The sequence below is a fragment of the Athene cunicularia genome (assembly GCF_003259725.1).
Source record: "Athene cunicularia isolate RWA chromosome 4 unlocalized genomic scaffold, athCun1 chr4_part1, whole genome shotgun sequence".
Classification (NCBI taxonomy): Eukaryota; Metazoa; Chordata; class Aves; order Strigiformes; family Strigidae; genus Athene; species Athene cunicularia.
Window position 1 is genome coordinate 30,429,185 of NW_020799098.1, and position 19,562 is coordinate 30,448,746.

The 19,562-nt window shown below is 34.5% G+C and overlaps 1 protein-coding gene across 1 annotated transcript in view; it reads right to left on the bottom strand.

Moving 5' to 3' along the window:
• The window catches only part of DLC1 (DLC1 Rho GTPase activating protein), a 232,739-nt gene extending 226,719 nt beyond the window's left edge, over window positions 1-6,020 (bottom strand). Inside the window, exon 1 of the mRNA XM_026846700.1 lies at window positions 5,922-6,020. The gene's annotated coding sequence lies outside the window, so the exon portion shown is untranslated. The remainder of the gene's footprint in view (window positions 1-5,921) is intronic.
• Between the last annotated feature and the right edge of the window lie 13,542 nt (window positions 6,021-19,562).

The window sequence follows — 19,562 nt, forward strand, 5'->3', positions numbered from 1 at the left end:
CCCCCCCGCCCAGGATTGAAGAAATTCCATTTTTTTACCCAACTCTAGTGAAAAACTGATTTTCTAGCTACAGGAGGTCCTTTTGAAAACAATATAGATTAACCAGCTTACATTTCTGATGCCTTTGAGATTTAAGGTTCTAATATAGTGTTTCCATTTAAAGAAACACTTCTGGTGCTCATTATAGCCATGAGCTATGAAATCTGAGGCACTATGGACAACGACTTTTTGGCAACCAGTCTGCTTACTGAAGAGTAGGGGGCATGTTTTCATTCCTGGTGCAGACAGGACTAAAAAGTATTTTTGATGTTATTATGCATATACTTTGTACATAAAGGGTTGAAAATTATTTTGTCCCATCGATAAAGACAAACACTTTATCATCAAGAATCTAGAGAGAATGACAACTGAGATAGCTGTGCTTTTGGTGGGAACAAACCATTAACAGTATCATTTGGAATCCCATTTTGGTGCACCTGTAAAAGAGTACTGAGAGCAAACTGAGCAAGTATTTCTGGAATGTAACTGAATATGTGAAAAGCAAAAATTAAACAAAATGGCTGCTGTATTAGGCATTTCTTTGGAACTATATAGAGAAAAAACATCTAATGCATACTGAGGGTTTTGAAATGCATTGGAGAACCTAATTAAGTCCACTTCCTTCAAGGAAGGGAAAGAAAAAAAATATTTTCCATGTTGGTGAAATTGGGGAGAAAAAGTCTTCATCAGAACTAACCCTTGCAAATGACCATTTTTCATTATAATAGTCTTATTTCTGAATTGAGGAAGCTTATCTTTGTGTACAGTGTCTTTGTATCTCTTTATCCCCTTTCTCTCTGCCTTTATAACAGTCATAATGAGAATATGACTGTTCTAGTCATAGTCAATAGACCTTCTCCATAATATTTTACAGAGATACCTCAATTCCAAACTCATCAGCTGGTGTCCCAATTTTATGATGATACTCTGCTATTCATTATCATTAGCCTGCCTGGAAAGACATACCCAACCCCAGAAATTACTGCTGCTGAATGCATGAGTACAGGAAAAATAAAACAGATTACTTTTGAAATTTGTAGATATCTTCCCTCTATTTGAAGACTAATACGGGTGTATTTCCTTTACCAGCTTCCAATTCTCACAGAAAATGTAAAAGCTTTTTAAAAATCTTTACCTATATATTTAACTAAGCTGAGAGTGAGTCAAGGTTCGGAAGTTTCCAGAAAGGCAGACATATCCTGCACATAGGTATTTAATGGAACTAAAATATAAATTTGTCTCTGCACATGAAATCTTCCAAGTCCAGCTTCTGGGTGGAGGGTACAACTCTTTGAGACCATCCTTTCAGGAAAACCTTCTTATTTTTGTGCATTATTATTGAGCTCTGTCACCTCTCTGATAAAACAGCATTATCCAAAGATAAATAATTCAATCAAAATGGAAAAGGTTATCTGCCATTTAGCTGTGGACAAAAAAAAGTGTGTAATGAATCTAACAGTACAACTTCCAGTGCGCTGAGCCTCTCAGGACTGGTCAGAAGTGGAGGGTTAAATGCTCCAGACTGAACTAGTGAATCCAAAGGAAGCTTCCTTGCCCATTAAATGTCTGTGTCTTGCTGGGAAAATTCATGAGAACAAAACAGGTTCGTATTTTCTGATGGTTTTAGCAAAGATGATAATAATACAAAATTAAGGTTGTCAGATGCTCTTTAATAAGTTGCATTTTCATAGATGTAATAATGTAACTCCAGCTGCAATAATGTACGTCCAGCTGCTTTGTCTAGGCAAATTTCTCACTAGTTCGTCTTGCCTCTTCCATTTTCTCTTATCTCCCTTAGCTGAACAACACTTTGCAACAATCCTCCATACTACGCTAGGTTTTCCTTACTTCTCAGTTTAATTAAATTTTCATTCTGCATCTCACCACTGAGTCCCCCTTATCCAAAGCAAAATTTTGGATCATGGGGCAAACATCCCACAGGTACAGTGATGTTAAAGTTGGAACGTCTATTTATTCTAGCACTAAAGAGTATATGTCAAGACTGAGATCTAGTGCAGCAGGCTGTATGAAACTCTCACTAACAGCTACCTACCCTGGAAAGCCTAGAGCTGATGAAGAGTGAGCTAGAGGGTGAGAGAACCATTAGAGATTTGGAGGTAACATAAGTAATTTACAAACTTTCGTAAAGATCAAGGGCATTTAATCTAAACCTACTGGATTTTTACACAAGGCATAATAAAATATCTAACAAGAAATACGAATCAGAGTAAGAAAAAGAGCCTAGAGGGAAGTGAAGGCTAGAAGTAAAGAGTACATCGTATGAGTTAAACTGGTTTTAATGTAGATACATAAAATTGTATTTGTGTTCAATGGCTGATGTGCAACATGCCAGAGATAAAACTGCAGGCATTTCTAATTTCAACATGAGCGATTTCCTCATTCAAGAGAAACAAGCAATTATGGTAATAGTGGATTTGAAATTCTCTAACAAGAGACTGTTCATAAAATAAGTAGTTTTTAAAAGCATTGACAAATATCAATGGTAAAATATGGGCTGCAGTCAGCAGTGCAAAAACATAGTCAAATTCAATATTGGTAATTATTTCCATAAAGATAATATTAACAATCCTAATATATATATAAGATTTGCTTGTGAAAATGCTATATAAATTTAGTTTGGGGTATATTTATATATATATATACACACATACACACATTCATATGTATATGTGTACATATACATATTAGACATACACATGAATAAAAAATACACCTGTGTATACAGCCAAGCCTAAAGTCCTTACTAAGTATTCACACTGATCACCATCTTTGGAGATATTTAAAACCCAAATGGATGAGGCCTTGAGCAATCTGCTGTAGTTGGCCCCACTTTGAGTGAGGCGTTGTACCAAAGACCTCCAGAGGCTCTTTCCTATTAGGAAGGAAATCAAGATCTAGCCCTTCTGGATATGCTGTTTCAATTGCTCTTACCCCTGTGTTACTCTATTTTTGTCTTCTTCCTTTTTCCTTTGTAAAAGGAACAGAACACCAACATAAGAAATATTTTATTTTTTTTCTCCAGACAAACAAACAATAGAAAATGGAACCAGATGACTAAAAGAAAAAAGAAGAATAAAATGTATCTCCTTTCTGAGAAAAGAGAAAACTGTTTGTAAGTTCTCTTCTTCCTTCTGCTACTGTCCTCCTCAGGGAAGCTTTATGTCAGAGAAGATACATTTCAGCAAAAAAAAATCATGTTAAGAACAGAAAACTATAATATAAAATTCAGCTTAACACCTCTGATAATTAAAAAAAAAAAATTATTTAACTTTTGAGATTAATGAAAAAGCCAAAATGGGCATCCTTCTATTATTTCACTACTTAAAGAATAATTTAAAAATTGATTTTAAGCTCAGCAATTGAGAAGAATTACTATAAAACTCACCTATTCAAAAACTGCCTACCCAAGCTGTTTCTTTGCTTTAAATTTTCTTTTAGGAGGGAGTGGCTTTATATTAGAGACACCTTCAGGAATTAGGCCCAAATACACAAATTATTTTGTTCAAGTGCTCTGATCGTCAATAGGTACAAGGTTGAAAAGAAAAAAAAAGTTTGCAGGCACATAAGTTTATGGTGAGGGAAAGCTATTTTAATATTTTCCAGTACATGAATGTAACCACTTGCATTATTTTTTCCGATTGTTCAAAGAAGTCATCTGATATAACTACTCGGGCTATTTTCTTGTTTCAAATTAAGAATATTAGTATTTCTGAAGGAACACATCAAGGTCAAAATACTTTAGGTATTAATTTTCTAAGTTCATTATTGACATATATCTATAAAATAATTTTCAGGGTTTTTTTTAGACAGTATGCTTTCTGTGAATTCTTTTTCTTCAACAATAGCTTAAAAACCAAAATGAAGTTAGCATAAGAGAGAAATTTTAGTCTAACTCGAACCAGGAGTTGAGCTGTGATTTGTCTTCAGGACTTTTAAATAAATCTAAATCAAGAAGATGGGCAGCTATCCATGTTACATTTTCTTATATTGTGTAAGAAACTTCAGAGTTAAATGAGAAAATACTTTCTGTGTTATATTCTATTGTCTACTCTATTCAGCTGTCTCAGGTGTCAAGTATTTTCATTTGCAAGTGAGGTCAGATGAGGTCATTATAGAATTTAAAACCCAGAAGACAGTGCTGCAGAAGGCACCTCTTGATATAGAATAATTATTCTTATTATGTGGTATTTTCTCTCCTGTTTAACTAGAGTACTCGCTAATACTAAGTACGTACACACATACTTGTGGGAACAAGTATGGGAATACAGTGCAGTAAAAGCCACTAATGCTAAATCCCTTGAGACATCAAAGTTCCAGCACAGATTTCACAGGAGTGACGCAGACACTCAGCCGTTCAGATTTCTCTCAACTTCTCAGTCCCACCACCTACCTACCACAGCTCTCCCAGTTTAGGGCACTGAACTGGAGAAGGCTTGTCCATAAGCAAATGCGTGACTGTGGCTTTAAAACTCATCCCAGGATATACCCAGGGACAATTTACTGACAACCAGCTCTTCCCTGTTCCCTTCAGAGCCATGCCCTTCATAACCCAGAGCCACTTCTGAACACCATGAACAACTTTCTTCCACCCAAATGGCAATAAGGTGTACAATTCTCAATCTATTGCAGAGTTTTGAGCCCATTCTGGAGTATATACTGGTCCTTCATGTCCTTTCACACCACATTTCATTACTTGCCACTCATTTTGAAAAATTATTCGGTAAAAATACAGATAAAACCTTGAAATATGCGTACAAATGACCCCTGTTTAGTTACCAGTCTGGCCAATAACTATATGGAACCTTAATAACGCACATAAGAAAAATAATTTCTCACATTACTTATAAGCAACAACTGTCCTTTTAGATTTTTAGCAAGACAAAGGATACTATACAGATTGCCATAAAAAAAATGCTTCTGATGTCCATAACAATTTAATAATTAAATCAAGCCTCTATGTAAAATAGCAGCAGCTCCATTCACACCTCAGTTAAAGATAACATCCCAAAATTCCCTCTAAACTCCTTAACAGCAGGTTCTTGTTATTTTTAATAGTTAAAAATAGATTACTAGATTAAAAAAAAAAAAGTCTGAGTAAATTCATACATCTTCATCAAAAATTATAGTCAGCTGACATTTACTGAATCTTACTTTCCCTCTTCAAATGCTAGCACAGCACACCCCAAACTGCGTATCTAATGATAGGTTACTAAAAATAACCTAATTTAGCTCATGCTAAGAAATAAATCTTGAATTTTCAGATTTAAAGCGTACACATTTAAGACTGCATTGTCAGTTATACCACAAATTTCATCTAGGACTGAGAAAAGGCTAGAGACCAAGCCCAGCAGAGGTATAACTGATATATCTACCTAAAACACTCCTCATGATCATTACTGCTGGAGGGGAGGGAAGGGAAGGGAAAGGTGGGTGTAGAGAAAAAAACATAGCCCTAAATGCCCTCCCTGTTGGCAAATGAGGTGAAAAAAGAAATCATTCACACGTCTAGCTTTCCTATCTAATGTCCATTAAAAAATATGCAAGCAAGACCATGCAGTTCTATTTATATATGAATGCAAATAAAGTTCAGCACATCAAACATATTTTTAAAAGATGAAGTAAAACGCACAAGAAGATTTTTTACAGATCTGGCACATTTTGATAAACAGAATTGGCAGTCTACAACTAAATGTACATTTTTAATGATTATCATTTTTTTTACCTCCAGTTTTAGTGCTGAGATCCTGAATGCAGAAAGCTCCAGCGCTGGATACTGCTTGTTTCTTTTCTGATCTTTCTTTTCTTTCCTCTTTTTTTTTTTTTTAATTAAAAAAAAAAAAAAGATTCCAAGACAGCCTTACCTAGATGAAGAGACTCTGGCGTTCGGACATGACCTCCCTAAAATCTTTGGTCAATAAAAGAAAAAAAAAAACCCAAACCAAAAACAAAATGAAGGAGCAAACAAACAAACAAAAGAGGCCATTACCAGTTAGCTCCTGCTAGCATAAAAGTTCAGATTTCGCTACTGAGATCATTGCTCTATTCTAAGCAGTTTTGCTCAATGTGTGATTCTAACAAAAACACCCTCTGCAGCTGGAGGGAGCCTTAACTAAGCACAAGCCTGTCAAGCTTTTCCCAGTGACTTCTGTCTACTAAATTCAGACTGATGTTTTGTGAAAGGGGCCTCAACAACCAGGCCCAGATTGCCTGAAAAGTATTTCCTGCCTTTGAGAGAGAGGGAGAGGGAGAGAGACACAGCGAGCCTGCCTGCCTGCCTGCGCCAGGGAGAGGGAAAGGGAGAGAGCGCAGAGGTGGGAGGAAAGAAAAAAAGACTACAAGACTGAGCATTTCAAGACATTCAGCTTAATAAACTGCTGGGCTATTTCTGTCAAACGGGAAGATGTGTGCTACAGTTACATAATGTAAAACTGTTTTCCAATCCCTCCCCCTCAGTTTTTTTTTTCCTTTGAAAAAATATTTTATGCATCTCAAATGTTCGTGCAAACATAGCAGTTATCCAGAACAACTGGAGAACGTCTCTGAAACGCCTGGTCTTTGGCACCAGGTAGTGCGAAACAGGCAGAGAACAGCATCGTCTAAACTCAATTAACACATTGCATTGTCAAAGAGTCTAGTGCTTTTCTGACGACGGTTAGATAGATACTGTTTACACGCATATGCTAAAATTGCATTCGGACTCTAGAGAATAAGCTGGATCCGAAAAAATGAATGCTACGATTTAAACACGGTCATATTGCAGGCAGTGGTATACATTGCTTTACCTCTTCAGTAAATCCTCCAGAGTCACACAAACCCAGCTCTGCAAAAGCAAAAGGACAGACTCCATCTTGATCATATTAGTATTTTGCTGACATAAAACACTTGTAACTACTTCGTTCCAGTTTGACAGAGTGCCTGAATCACGTCTCCAGAGTAACCCACAGCATCTACATCCTTTGCTCTATACAAATTTAGTGAATATCATCTGTTTATCTTTTCTTTCTTCTGCCTCCTCTGAATGACTTCCTCTTAGCTGTTCCAGCCTGAGAACTTGGATTACCATTTGGTTTTGATTAAAACCAGACGGACAGCTCTGTAGAAGTTTGAGGGTAAGCTAATGGAAATGACTAGTATGGCTTTAATCAGTGTATCTATTAATAATAAATATTAGCTATTCATATAGCAAATTCTACTAATAAACACATGCAAAAAACCATCTTTGGTCTCATATTTTGGTGAAATAACATACTCAATTTTTATTTCATTTAATTCAATTCGAATCATAATGGCAATGACCATGTATGATTTCCAAACGGCAGGGTGAAGCCAAGTCTTTTTTTTCTTTAAAGAAAGGAAGAAGTAGTTTTATTATGTTTAATTGTCTTCCCAGGTGGGTCAGTCATACGTCATTTACCTTCCAATGACCCCTTCAGCCAGTGTAAACCCTCTTTATTAATTATTAGTCTGAATAAATGATTTTACCATTACCGATCAGATTACTGATTGGAACCTTTGGACTTTGGCTGGCCTTCAGAGGGAGCTGTAGAGATGCAGAAGTTAGACACCGCATTCACTATGTTACATAAAATAATGCCTGGACATTTAGTGATCGGAAAGTCTCCATTCAGCAGGCCTGCCACAACTGGGACAGGATATTTATTCTGAAAGGAGATAGGAAACCTTCATAATTACTAACTGCTGATACATGAGGTTTCTACCAGCCTCCAACAACTGCCTTTTAACTGTTTACATAATGCCTTCATTAGCTAAGGGGAGTCTTCTCGAGGGCATTTCTCTAGTTAAAGAAACACCAGCCCTGTAGGGCTGTCTCCAGCTTCCACTAATATGGTCATATCTGGAGCTAATTTGTCAAGCTTTAGTTCCTCAGCATGTGGAACTTTGTGCTAAAGTTTGCTAAATTTGCCGAATGTGGTCTTCATTGTCATACATGTAATTCTATATATGCATTTTTCAGCCTTAAAATTACAGTATTAACTTTAAAAGTTAGTTGCAAAATTATGCAGGCCCAAATGGAAGTGGGTTTGAAATTTTTCCCAGTAGCTTTCATGTACATGGATTGTGGAGGTAGACAACCTTAAGTGGAATGACTTACCAGGCTAACCTCTGCATCTTCAAAGACAGAGGTCTTTGAAGCCCATAAAAGGAAATAGCATATGTGGTGGTAAACTCGAACAGTCAGAAGTGCAGCCCCAGAGGTAAATAGCTTTTCAGAATTATTTTTAACCATATTTGCCTAGCCCGAGATCTGAATGCATAACTTTCACTCTACCGTAAAGTGCAATTTGTACTATTTTCCTGAAAGATTTCCAGTTTGGAATTCAGTGAATAAATTACATGTTGCAAAGAGACACATTTTATTTGCAATTACGCAATTGCATAAATTACACAGTTTTGAAATTTATTTTATGGGAATCAAAATAAAACAAAAAGCCTTTAGTTTCCTTACTGTTAAATTTTCTTAAGAATGTTGGGTTTTATAATACCAAGAAATTGATGAAATATTGAAACACACTGTTCCAAAAAAATAACCAGATATTTCAAGGAACAATTATAATTAATTTTTTTTTTTCTAATTATTTTTCTTCAGTTAATGTTCTACCAGGAAGCTTTGGTTTCAATAAAAGGTCTTTTTTTGCTCAAGGTGATCACAGGAGTGAGACATTTAAAAATGCATGAGAACATATATAAAAGTTACAAAATTATTAGGACATGGTTTGCTTTGTGAAACAGTTTTGCAAAGACAACTTACTTTCAAATATTTTAATGTTTGATGAACAGCTAAAAAAAGAGAAAAGAATTTTGTAGACAATGTCTGTCCATTTCCTGTCTGTCTGAGAAAACTGAGGACATACTGTCTCCTATATATTTTTTCCTGCCATCTCTTCTACAGAAAGGAGGAGAATAACCAGAGTTGCAATACTTGTTCTAAGCTGCTTTAATAAAAATTTATCATGATAACTATAAAAAAGTGCATATAACAGTATTTTATGGTGAAAAAATGAAAGAGCACATGGAATCAGAACATCTAAGTCTGAAAATCTTAGTAATTCTGTTGGGTCTGGGACAATCAATAGAACAGAAAAAAGTAAATAGAGGAATGGAGAAGTAAAAAGAAACAAGGTAATTCACTACTGAGACAAGTTAATAGCACTGCTGTACTTTGTAAGTGATAAAATGCACTTCTGTTGCAGTCAGATGGAGTATACTAAAATGTTAGAATTTGGCTCCTTGCTATTTCTGAGGTTAAATCAAACTCAGAGATGGTCTTTTTTGTTGGTACCTCTGCAGCTTAGAAAACCATATGGCTCAGAGCTAGGCCATATGAATCAGGTATTCAGACAACTCAAGTTTCTGTTAAGGTAATGCTAGATGTAGAATTATAATATTCTATTATTATTATTATAACTATATTTTATTTCTAAAATAATTATAAATTGAGAACAATGTATGAAAGAATATCACATATATAATGCTATTTATAAACAAATATAAAATACTTTTTTTTACTAGTATAAACTGAATACACTCCATGACATATAATGGGAAAGAGAAACTAATAATATGCTATTTACATGATCCTATGTAAAATGAACTACCAAAACGATTAAAAAACTATGAGAAGTTCAAGGTATTCAAGCAATTTCTGTTGCTGCTGTACACAGATATTAGTATAATAAAGACATGAATATTTTCAGCCGTTTTTTATTTGTCTGAAGATGTGATTATTCTTTCTAGACCTAGAACTACATGTTGTGGTGGAGCTTTTTCATAACCCAGTTCTTGCTCAGTCAACTCCCTACATAAATCAATGAGAATTTATCTGAATCATGCAGCTGTGTTTATAGAAAATCATTAACAGTCAATAGAGCTATGGTTTACTGCATGCAAAATTCAAACTTCTGCAGTAGAATAGAATCACTAGGGTTTGTGGACTGACACAATATGTTTTCATGCTTAAAAAGCAATCCTGCTGAGAAAGTAATGTGTACAGAACACCCCAAAAACAAACAAACAAACAAAAAAATAAAAGGAAAAAAATTAAAAAGATCATCTAGAGGTCTTACTCTCATTTGTGTTAAGCAATAGAATTGTACAAAAACATGAAAGATTTGCTGACATCTTTCTTTCTTTTTCCTACAGAGTGTAGTTAAACCCAAGATATTTCCTCTGATGACTGAAGAAAAAAAATCATCTATTTTGTTTAAATATGCCTAGGAACTCCTGAAAGTACAGCAAGACAGAGGCAGACAACTCTATTTTTTTAACCATTTCCAAAGTTTCAAGAATTGCTTTTACTTCACAGTAGAAATAAATGATTTCATGAAGTATTTAATATTTTGCATTTCATACTGTGTCAAATATATTATTTTGTTCATGCCAAGACATTTCATGAGAAATTTTGGATTTGGTGAAATCATTATGGATGAAACACAAGAGGGAGCAAGGGAAAAGGAAAGAGAAACATTCATCAGGTGTACACAGACTGGCATAGGAGAGAGGCTGGGGGCAGTGGTCAGGTATGCGAGAAACCCAGATTTCATGTACTTGTTTTCTTCAGGGACATGAATGTGTCTCCTATCCTTGCTAGGTCCCACTGCACTGGACTACAGTAAAAATGCATCACATGAAGAAGTCTAAAAAATGCTCTTTACAACTTCCCAGTTCCAATAAATTTACAAATGGTTATTTTCAGTAAAATGACATTCATTTCAATATGTTAAGGCTACATCTATGTTTAAGATTCTTCACTGCCAAGACTTTATGAAGAAGATATAATTTAAACTACTTGAGAAATGTCCTTATCAGTCTTTAGATAGACACTTTTCAGGACTCAAACTCACTAGGAGAAGCAACAGTAACTGCATATATCACAATGAGAAATAGTGTATCACTAAAAAAAAAAACCAAACCAAAAACCAAAACCAACAAATAAAACCAATTCTAAACAAACTGTTCATTTGGAATTTGCTAATTTCATTTCTGCAATTTGGAATATTGAATTTTAATTGTCAAAGAACATAAACTTCTCAATAATTTAGACAGAAACATTTATATCATTAAATGCCTTTAGTCTTGCATGTGTTTATATACTTTTCTGTTCTTAGTGACATGTTAACAAAGATTATCATTAAGCCACCAAAGGGAAAGAAGAAAGATAAGGCCATTTTGCTTTTTATTCAAAGTTCCTAACTTTTCCGCAGAAGATAAACTCTGAAATCCAGAGCTTCTCCTGAGGCAGGCACAAGCACCAAAATAATATGCCACGATAGGATTAATACTGATTAAAGGAATGAAATGACGTCCAAAATGATAATCCTTATGCAGATCAGCTATTTTTAGTACTGTTTGTTCTATTTTCAGCTTAGGACTTTTTGATCATTCAAATTGAGGTTTGAATGAACAAAAGAAGGATTTTGTTTATAATATATTATGCTATTTGAAGTGTGTTTGTCAGACAACAATCCCTGACTTGGATTGTTAGCCACTGCTTCCAACAAATCTCACTCCTTGACAAGCTTCAAAAGTTGATAGGATTTTCTGTGTTAGTATTTTAAAAACTTTTCTTCATTAATTTTCATATCAAATCTTTTCAGGCTACTCTATTTTAGTAGGGAGAAGCATTTCAGAAAAACCAAAGGTGAGTGCAATTAAATGTCGTTAGGGCAAAGAAACTTCCCTCAAATTAGCTCTCAAGTGCATCTGCCAGTGGCCATGCTGGTTTATGAACACACCTTTTGTTGTGTTGGCAAACTGATGACAAAAGCTGCAAGAGTCCGATTACTGCAGTCCCCATGGAAATAAAAACTGTCACAATCTACATACAACTTCAGGTTTCTAGATAAATAACACTAAAGTTCAGCAAGATGTCGCAAAGCTATTCAGTTGATACTGTTACACAATGATGTAAACTGAAGTTAAACCACAGTTTCAAGAGATAATTGAAGAATAAATGGTTCCAGTCTCACTGGAATACGCTCTCCTGATTTTGGCCTTGCTTCTACCTTTTAGTAATTGTTCAATGTATCTGTCATAACTTGGCAAGAAACTCAGTAAACTGCATATTGCTGAACTATATCTTACATTTCCTGTTGTGAAGACTGTATCTTCTATTCTGGGGGTGTCTTTCAAGCAATTATTAATTTTTAAATCAAGCCCTTTTTAAGACAAGATTTGTTTTAAAGGCCACAAATTTCAAGCGAAAGTGAAGCATGAAGATGTAAGTAACTGCCTTCTGTTGTCAAGTATTGCATAAAGTTTACAAGATGAGTTAAAAATGATTGCATGGGTACGGGTGGTACATTTTATTTCCGTAGAGCTGACAGGCACTGATAAAGCAGGATACATGCTTACATATGGTAAATATTAAGGATAGCAGCATTAAATATTGATTATGAGTAGACAATATGCAGTCAGGTTCCCCAACAATCTTCAGCTCTCAGTGAAGACAATCCTTTCCTTAAATCTCATTTATATGAATGTTCTTGGAAGGATATTGAAGTACATTTACTTGAAAAGTCACGTTTTGTTCCCATTATTGTTCTTGTGATAGGATTGAAATGGCTGCACTAAACTAAGGGGAGACACTTCAATTTACAGCAGTTGAGGATATGGTCTGTTTGTTCCAGACTTTTGCAAACTATTTGGATTCATCCTTCCTAATTGCTGTCAGGACTGTGGAATGACACAGTCTCTCAATGGTCATGTCTGTTCAGCATAGCATACATAAGAACTTTTAGACATAGAACCATTTAGGTTGGAAAAGACCTTTAAGATGAGTTGAACCATAAACCTAACACTGCCAAGTCCACCACTAAGCCCTGTTCCTAAGAGCCACATCTACACCTCTTTTAAATACCTCTGGGGATGGTGTCCAACCACTTCCCTGAGCAGCTTCTTCCAGTGCTTGATAATCCTTTCAGTGAAGAAATTTTTCCTAATATCCAATCCAAACATCCCTGGCTACTTCCTCTCATCCTCTATGATTTTTTGCAGTTGTGTCTCTGTATCTATATTTACTCTTTATTATTTACTGTTTATTATTTTATTTTTGTCCACCTATTCCAAATGGAATCTTGAAGCTGTTGATCCACTTCTTAAACCCTCTTTCTGTGGTTGGACATGTGAGAGCATACAATAACATCCAGGAACTTATTCTCACTGTGGTGACTGAGTGGGTGAATGGAGAAACACAGAATCCTCTGATCAACTTCTGGGAGTACTTGCAGTAAGAAACTGTGACAGTGGACTTCTTCCTAGGAATTAATCTAAAAAAATTACCTGAATACCAAAAGAATTTAATAAGTACAGGAAATGCTCAGCAGAAAGTCTTATGAACCATTAGGTCAAATCCAGTACAGACAGGTATATCTCAACAGTGCTATTCAGTTCCAGGAGAAAAAAAATCTACATAAGTAAAGTAATTATCAGGGCTATGTCTAAAGGGAATGGATAAGAACACTGAACTCTTCATCAACTTGTAGACTGCAAAATAATGGATTATGATACAAAAGTAAAACCACTGTATATTTAATTATTGTTGCTGGTTTTGTTTTTCTTACTGAGTATAAATGCATAAAGTTCTTATACTGCCACTGTTTGTAATATTGACTTCTGATGATGTTAACCATATCTTATGCAAAGTTTTCTACGTGTATTATAAGGCTATTAAAACCACACAGCTATTTCCAGAAAGAATTAAGAATTTACGGACCATCACCTTGACACATGACTGTATCCCTTAACCTCATAATTGTCAGTGATTAATTAGTGAAAATACTAAACTTTTTTCTAGCTGTTTCCAGCTTCACGTGACTGAAATATCAAACACTGAGTAAAAAGGTTATAACAGTAATGTATAATGAAAGCCATTTCTAGATTCTTCAGTTATTGCATGCCTATCTGTGAAAAAAAAGCTATTTATAAACCTCTATAGAACATTTAAATTATAACTAAATATATTTAACAATGAAATCTTGGTGATCATTATTAGCAAGAGACTATGACAAACTAGTCATTATAGTTGAATATTAATCTGGTATCAGAGCTTAAAGTCAGGAAATTAAAACCAAAAGGTGATAAAAAATTGGTTTAAATTATGTATGTCATCTCCTGCTTATAATGATCCATCTGTAACCATCTATTGACTTTATATGTTGCAGCTGCTTAAACTGCTTGACAGACTGAGGGACAGAGAGCTGAGGAGAACCATGCAAATTAAGATTAAGATCATTTCTGTCTGTATCTTAACTCGAGGAGTGTCTGGTTAGGTTAGGTTATGTGGAGGATGGCCAGTGGACTCCATCTTGCAAAATGCAAAATCTTAAAATATTTATTTCTTCAATGCTGCTGTTATGGAGGACACTATACAACTATACATATGTCTGGGGAAAAGTACATTTTATTTGAATATCTAGGAAGTACTTCCCACTCGTTAAAGTTGTGCCAAATATCCCATTAAAAAAACAAACAAACAAAAACAAAACAAAACCAAAACATAAAGTTGTACTGATCTATGTGTGGCTTCAGTAATGTTAATCTACTTTCCAGATTAGTTTTCAGTCTTCTGAAGCTCATGACCCATGCCTAACTGAATATGTGGTGTTATTGTCAATTTGTATCCTATACAGCACAAAATGTCAAAGCCTTGTTTGTTTTGCATTTGGATGTGTACACCCAGTTTAACATTTCTACAGAATGTATGGTTTGTGCAAACTCTGCCTTTATTATCTTTTTTGCAAAATACCCTAAAAATTTGTACTTTCAGTATCACATTTCATGCCATTAGTAATCTCTTTCATCTAAATACTTATAGTGGTACTGTGTTTGTTCTTAAAATGAACCAAGCAAGGCTGTTTGTCTGTTTCCTGAGAAAATACTTGGGAGACATAAATATAATTATCATTGTTTTCTTGTAGAAACCACTGATTACTCAAAATAAATTCAGACTTCCCAAACAATAGGAAACTATTGGATTACTTCAGACAGATTCCTTCCTGGTATCATTTTATTTAGTGTCATTAAGCTTAACTGCACTGTGCTGCCTTAAAGCAGTTTGCATAATCATTAGAAGAAATACATTATTTGATAAGTATTGTCATTTACATGACAATAGAGATCATCATATATGATGGCTGAACTATCAATCTATACAAAAGTCAGGATTTGCTCAGATCAAAACTGTAAATTTTGAATACAGAGAGAACTGCATATGTACATCTAGTGACAGATCCAGGCTTCCAAAAGGATAAGCTTACATTCCAGAAATACATTTAATTTGGGCCAAATACATATATAACTTTCATATATTAATAGCTTTTACTGCTGTCCTGATGGAATCAAATTGAAGAATTGAAGAGTTGCTGCCTCAGAGATGAAGTTTTTGTGTTTTTTGAAGAAAGACCAGAGGGAGAGAAAAAAAAAAAAAAAGAAAGGTTTATTTCCAGAGAAAATCCTTCTGTAATGTGTAATTTTACATAGCAGGAATCTTTCAACAAAGGGACTATTTTAACAACAACAAAACAACAAACAACCAAAACACCAGAGACGTTGTATTTAGGTAGGAAATGAGAATAGGCTTATAACTTCAGAGTACAGGTAATATTAATACACAAATAACTATAGGTTATAGGTTAATCAGTTATTTATAGTAGCTGGATGTATTTAGATATACTTGACTACTGAAACATGTCCTGAACACTGTATTTATGAGTGGCAACTAATAAATATTAGGTAAAATAAGGAAGTCTAAGCCAGCATTTTTCTTTCTGTTGAAGAGAACAGTACAAAGTAGAAGGATCTTCAGAACAATTATGTATCTAAGATACTAAGCTTAGAATTTGTAATGTTATCTCTCTACAGACATAAAGAGTTTTCTTTGACAAAGTGGCAGTCATTCTCATTTCTGTGAACTACAAGCTCATATCAGTACTTTCTTTTTCTAGTATCACATGGATAGTCCAATTCTTTATGCCAACAAAAAAAGCTTTGAAAAAAGCTAAGATGATACACTTCCTTAACAGATAGGTATTAAAAAAAGCGTGCTTTCTTAACTTCCTTGGTTTTGTGAAACGTATTATTCATTAATCAAAGGCAGTAGCTTCTCAACAAAACACTACAATATGAAAATCTCTGTTACTTTAGTTACTGAAATGTAATATGAGTTTAATACAACAAAACTGGAGTCTGTGAATGACTATATATGTTATCAGGATTTTACACAGCAGAAGGAATTGTGATCTGTTTCCAGTGATTTTTTTCAATAGCCATATAAGCTCCGAAAAGTGCTAAGAATGAAAAGGTCCTACATCCGACCAATCTCAAAAACTTTCGAAGACATGTATACAATGTGCTGTTTTTTTCATCTTGGAGAAGAAAATGTTTCTATAAAATGCTTTTTAGATGTTTTAGCTAAAATGGAAGTTTCTCAGCAAAATTAAAAAAACCCAGTAATATGACAGCAACTGAAGTAGATGCACAGCCAGCATGCAAATCACTTCACAGCATAATGCATTTATATATAAGGTTATTAGCTATCTCAATTTAAGTTGGTTTCCTAAAAAATCTTTACAAATTAAAGAAATACTAAATTTCTAAGAAATATAAATAATTCATAAAAAAAAAAAATAAATATTCTTTTAATACCAAGAGCATATTGACACTAAGTCAAGGACCAGAATCTGCCTTTCAACTTGGAATGATGGGACATGTGGCATGTGGATGAAATTTGGCCATGTATATCTGTATAGTCTTTGTTCATGTCAACCTACAGAACTGAAAGATACACAAGTTAATTCTTAGATTCTCAACGCTAAAACGACTTGAGCTCCAACAGAATACTCACTCTCAGTAGCTTTCACTCTTCTTCACCTCTCTTCAACCCTAGTATTCCTAAACTAGGAAGCCAATAGGTTCAAAAGTTAAAGACAGATATACTCAGAGTTGCATACATCTCACTTATTTGAGAAATCAATCTTAAGAAGAAAGGAATTTGAAGAAAGAACTGGGCCTAAACAATATATGTTTTTTGAAAAACAAAGATTAAACAACCAAAATGCATTGAGACTGTTAGGGGAAAAAGACTCAAAAACAAACATGAAAAAAACCTGAAAGAAAAAATTTCATTCACACTTTTCTAAAATGGAAATTTTAAGTTGCTTTACTCTAAATAACTTTATCTTATAAACTTCCTTCCTTATTACTTGTCTTTAACAGCTAATACTGTGAAAAACTAAAGACATGTGGTTTGATTCCATTCATATAAAATTTTATGTCCAGACAAGCCTTCTTCCATTTTTTCAAAAATCCCAGTGAGCCAAGACTATCAGCTATCCACGCAGCAGTTGCTGTACCAGCATCTACATGATCTTGCAAACTATTTAGTCTAGTTTTGGACCACAGAGCTTATGTCTACATTGGTAAGTAGTGTTGACCAACAAAAGTAAACCTGTAGAGGAAAATAGCTGAGGAAGTGAGATCTATATTATATATATTTTGGAGGTTTGGTTTCTTTGAACTAGTTCTAGTTGGGTGCCCTGGGCTAGATGTATTACATGTGCTCCATGTGATGCAGTTGTTTCTTCCCTGAGGGGGATGTTCCTTGAGCTTGTTCTGTAATGCAGCGCTAAACATAGTAAGGAAGGATGACTGGGAGATTTGCCTCAAAATGTGCTCCTGATGAATTAGGAGACTGGAAAAAAAGAAGAAACCTCATTAAGGGAGTTTCTGAAACAACCTGTCTCAAAGGAAGTTGTGTTGGTTTTGTTGGGGGGAGGAGGGAGTTTAGCCCTTATTGATATTGGTTAGACATTGGTGTGATTTGCTAATCTGTCTTCAAAAATGCAATTTATTGAATTCTTTATAATTACCATTATGATATTTTTTTTCCACTGAAAATATATTGCTGATTTTAAGTGGAAAATAAGATCACGCACAGCTTTCATCTTGAAAGGTTTCCGCTTCCCTTTCTACAAAATAAATATTCTATTCATCCCTTACTGATGCTTTCTTCCTCTTTCCATTCTTGATATTTTCATTGGCAATATTTGTTTCTTGCATGGCATTTTAAAATTGAGTACATTTCTCCAAATTTAGCTTAGTAAAGCTAAGCTAAATTTGGAGAAATGTACTCAACTTCTTTTCCTCTCTCTCAGATTTCCTACTTTTCTGTCTGACTACCATGACTGTTCAGAGTCTCCCAGCTGCTAATCCTTCTAGAAATGGCAAAGCTGACAATGATAAAGACTGTTTTCACAGCTTTTTTCAAGACCGTCCGTTTAACTTGAGCAAAACCAGGATAAGCACAACAGTAGGCTCTGAGTTTATGTAGTATTTGAGAAACAATGATTTTTCCTCAGAGAGGACTAATCTCAAAGTACAAGGGACAAAATAAAACATACTGGAGTAAATAATAGCATTGTATCCAATTTGTTTGTCATTATGAGATTGAGACTATTCAAAGATTTGAAGGCAAAAGAAACTTAAGGTAAATAGAAACAAACTCTGGTTTATTCCCATACTCCATCATTTATAAGAGCAACTCCAGTTAGTGTTTCTATATAAACATAAATGTTTCAGTTGAAAGGAAACTCCCCACTGAGCTAATTAGGTAACTGGAATGTGGTCTTCTGAACAGAAGTTTATACTGATTAAAAAATCCCAATTCAGAACAAAATGAACATGGGCACACAGTGCAACTCAGAATTGCTTGTAGAAATCTTATTTTATTTTATATAGCTTGTAGTCACACAATTTACTAATTAAATTTCTCTAAATGACAAAGGAGCCAGGAGACTCTAGAAAAGAAACGTGCATCATGTTTCAAAGTGGGGAAAAAAATAAAACAAGGACATTTTATCAAGTGGCTTGAAAGAAGATAATGAAAAGATACTGGAGAAATGGTGACACTATACACAGCAAATATTTTGGGGGAAGATAAAAGATTAGTAACACATAAGGGAAAAAGATGCAAGTTACATGTCTTTAGAAAGAAGTTAAAAATCAGTAAAATGGCAAGGAAGGAAAAAATAATATGCTCTGTTCAGATCTGAGGACACCAGCAGGAGATGTGCTCACCTATAACTGGTGTGAACCAGACCTGAAGATTCAGCTGTGATATTCAAAGTAAAGGAAAGGAACTGTTTTTGCTCTGCCTCCCATGACAAACTGAGGTTTAAAGGAAACTTAAGAGAAATGAGATGTGCTTTACCAAGAGGTTAAAGTTAACCAAAAAGAGAATTTTGAATAAGAGTATTTTATTACCCGAGTAGTTAAAGAAGAATAACTCAAGATTAACAATTCTTGATAGGAGCCCAACTTTCATGCCCTTCACTTTATACTAGATTTTTATTATTAGTTTACAAACTAGTGAATGGAGAGATTAAAAACAGCTTTTCTGAGAGACAGGCAGAAATCTGGAATGTTTTCCAGACGTCATAGACATTTTTTAAACAAAACTTCTTATTGCTCGAAGTGATAAATATAGC